This window comes from Triticum dicoccoides, chromosome 2A, assembly GCF_002162155.2.
Source record: "Triticum dicoccoides isolate Atlit2015 ecotype Zavitan chromosome 2A, WEW_v2.0, whole genome shotgun sequence".
Classification (NCBI taxonomy): domain Eukaryota; kingdom Viridiplantae; phylum Streptophyta; class Magnoliopsida; order Poales; family Poaceae; genus Triticum; species Triticum dicoccoides.
In genome coordinates, this window is record NC_041382.1 from 103,033,457 (window position 1) to 103,037,340 (window position 3,884).

The window sequence follows — 3,884 nt, forward strand, 5'->3', positions numbered from 1 at the left end:
AAGTGGGAGACATAGAGATTTGCAAGATACATACGGATCTGAATATAGCAGACCCACTGACTAAGCCTCTTCCACGAGCAAAACATGATCAGCACCGAAGCTCCATGGGTATTAGAATCATTACTGTGTAATCTAGATTATTGACTCTAGTGCAAGTGGGAGACTGAAGGAAATATGCCCTAGAGGCAATAATAATGTTATTATTTTATTTCCTTACATCATGATAAATGTTTATTATTCATGCTAGAATTGTATTATCCGGAAACATAATACTTGTGTGAATACATAGACAAACCAAACGTCACTAGTATGCCTCTACTTGACTAGCTCGTTGATCGAAGATGGTTATGTTTCCTAACCATAGACATGTGTTGTCATTTGATTAATGGGATCACATCATTAGGAGAATGATGTGATTGACATGACCCATTCCATTAGCTTAGCACCCGATCGTTTAGTATGTTGCTATTGCTTTCTTCATGACTTATACATGTTCCTATGACTATGAGATTATGCAACTCCCGTTTACCAGAGGAACACTTTGTGTGCTACCAAACGTCACAATGTAACTGGGTGATTATAAAGGAGCTCTACAGGTGTCTCCAAAGGTAAATGTTGGGTTGGCGTATTTCGAGATTAGGATTTGTCACTCCGATTGTCGAAGAGGTATCTCTGGGCCCTCTCGGTAATGCACATCACATAAGCCTTGCAAGCATTACAACTAATGAGTTAGTTGCGAGATGATGTATTACGAAACGAGTAAAGAGACTTGCCGGTAACGTGATTGAACTAGGTATTGAGATACCGACGATCGAATCTCAGGCAAGTAACATACCGATGACAAAGGGAACAACGTATGTTGTTATGCGGTCTGACCGATAAAGATCTTCGTAGAATATGTAGGAGCCAATGTGAGCATCCAGGTTCCGCTATTGGTTATTGACCAGAGAAGTGTCTCGGTCATGTCTACATTGTTCTCGAACCCGTAGGGTCCGCAGCTTAAGGTTTCGATGACAGTTATATTATGAGTTTATGAGTTTTGATGTACCGAAGTTAGTTCGGAGTCCCGGATGTAATCACGGACATGACGAGGAGTCTCGAAATGGTCGAGACATAAATATTGATATATTGGAAGCCTATATTTGGATATCAGAAGTGTTCCGGGTGAAATCGGGATTTTACCGGATTACCGGGAGGTTACCGGAACCCCCCGGGAGGTATATGGGCCTTAGTGGGCTTTAGTGGAAGAGAGGAGAGGTGGCCAGGGCTGGGCCACGCATCCCTCCCCCTAGTCCGAATAGGACAAGGAGAGGGGGGCGGCGCCCCCCCTTTCTTCTCTCTCTCCTCTTTCCCCCCTCCCGAATCCTATTCCAACTAGGAAAGGAGGGGAATCCTACTCCCGGTGGGAGTAGGACTCCTCCTGGCGCGCCCTCCTCCTGGCCGGCTGCACCTCCCCTTGCTCCTTTATATACGGGGGCAGGGGCACCCCTACACACACAAGTTGATCCACGTGATCATATTCTTAGCCGTGTGCGGTGCCCCCTTCCACCATAATCCTCGATAATATTGTAGCGGTGCTTAGGCGAAGCCCTGCGACGGTAGTACATCACGATCGTCACCATGCCGTCGTGCTGACGGAACTCTTCCCCGACACTTTGCTGGATCGGAGTCCGGGGATCGTCATCGAGCTGAACGTGTGCTAGAACTCGGAGGTGCCATAGTTTCGGTGCTTGATCGGTCGGGCCGTGAAGACATACGACTACATCAACCACGTTGTGCTAACGCTTCCGCTGTTGGTCTACAAGGGTACGTAGATCACGCTCTCCCCTCGTTGCTATGCATCACCATGATCTTGCGTGTGCGTAGGAATTTTTTTGAAATTACTACGTTCCCCAACAGCTTCACCGTCGTGGAGTCGCCTGCTTGGCGCGGTCTCCTTTTCCTTTGGCTTTGATGGGCGCGTCGAAGCCACGCGCGTTGCCGGTTCCTTGCTCTTGCCAGGGGCGTGGGGCAGAGTTTTGTCATTGCACATGTGTCTTCCGCGTGGCGCACCTTGCCGATGGCGGGAGATCGGGGTCCGGCTGCGCTACCGTTCCTTGGCCGGGGGTGGGGGGTGGGGGGAGCATTTGCCCGTCCCAGGCCGAGGAGGGTGTCCTTCCAGGTGCGTTGCTGGTATCTTTGGTCGTCGCGGTCGCGGTCGCGCCCCCCACCGCTAGAGGGCATGCCCCGGCAGCCCGTGGAGGCCACGTGGGGCTGCGGGCACATGGTAGGCGCATGCGCAATCGCCGGCCTGCCGTCCTCCACCCGCACAGTCCACACGCCCGGCTCGGTGCGGGGGTATGGGCGCTCGTCGGGCTCGTCGTCTTCCAAGGGGATGCCACTCTGCGGGGAGCGCGAGGATCGCGGCGAGAGCAGCATCCAGTCCTCGATACGGTCCAGATGAAGGAGCAAGTCAAACTGCAGTAGCTCAGGCGGAGGAGCCACCGCGCGACTCGGAGGGGAGTGGCCCAGCATCTCGTCGATGCGGCCCGCCCCCTGGCGTGCTTCCAAATGGTGCGTCTGGTGGGGATATGGGCAGTGTCCCAGCACCAGACCCAACATGCGAAGAGCTTGGTGTCGACACGCTCGTGCGTCCGGCTGTCCAAGCGGTCGATGATCACCTTGTCACCAATGGCTTCCCCGCCCCCTCGAGCGTCTAGAGTTTCATGGGGAGCTTCTCGATGACCACACGCACATGCATCATCCACTTGAGGCAGACAGCATGCGCGTCCTCACGCCAGGGCTCCAGCAGGAAGGGCACGCCATCCACCGACAGCGAGCCCTGCCGCACAGCGAGATCCTTGTGCGCCGGCATGGTGAAGAAGATGAAGAAGTCCTTGGGGTCGTGGTTGGTGACGCGCAGAAGGTGTGGTGGGATCTTGAACTCCTTCTCGAGCGCGCGGCCGATGGACAGCGGACTGGCGGCATGCGCCGTGGTGCCCACCGCCGTGACGACCACGGCATGCTGGAGGAGCAGGAACGTCTGGTGCTCGATGGCTGGCGAGGACGCGATGACCTTGTGGCTGTTGCGGGGGCGGTGATTGTGGTCGATAAGGGGTGCAGGCTCCATGGCGAGGCGCTCGTTGACCGGACAGGCCGGCCGCAGGGTCGGGGACGGCGGGAAGATCAGGCGCTCGCGGACCGGCCGGTGCTGGGTGCACGGACGCACGCCCTGCTTGCGCGCAGCCTTGTTGCGGGGATTTGCAGGGCAGTCACGGCCGTAGTGGCCTTGGAGTTTGCAGATAATGCAGCGCAGTGGGTCGTGGCAGTCGATTCTATGATGTCCAGAACTAAGACAACGGAAGCAGAGGCCTTTGAATCTACTTAAAAAGGCCTCCCTGCCCTTAGAGGAGAGCCGGTCGGGGATGGAGCGTCGACGTCGGTGGCTCTGGAGCTGGCTGGAGCCCATCGGATCTCTACTGGCCCTCCTGTTTTTGCGGGATTGATGGAGCGTCCAGCCCTCTTCAATATCGTCGCTGGCCAGAAATGGCAAGGAGGAATCACGTGCCACAATGGACTTGAGACGGGGGCGCTCGGGCGGGGGTGGCGCGTCCCCGTCCTCCGGTCCGAAGCCAGCCTCGGGGTCGCAGGCGCCAGATCTGCGAGGGGAGCGGGGAGGGCTCCTCAGACCGCGCGGCGAAGGGGGGGACGGGGTCGCCGGCACCTGGGATGGACCACTGGTCGGGGAATGGATCTCCCCCTTTTCTGGAGAGCTCCCTTCAAGGCTTCCTGTAGGCGAAGCTAGATCCCGCACCGGGGTGGAGCAGCGCGGCATGGCCTCCGCGGAGACCCGGATGGGCGGCGAGCGCAGTAAAGGCGCCTCGGATTTTGGGTGGCCGCCGCGG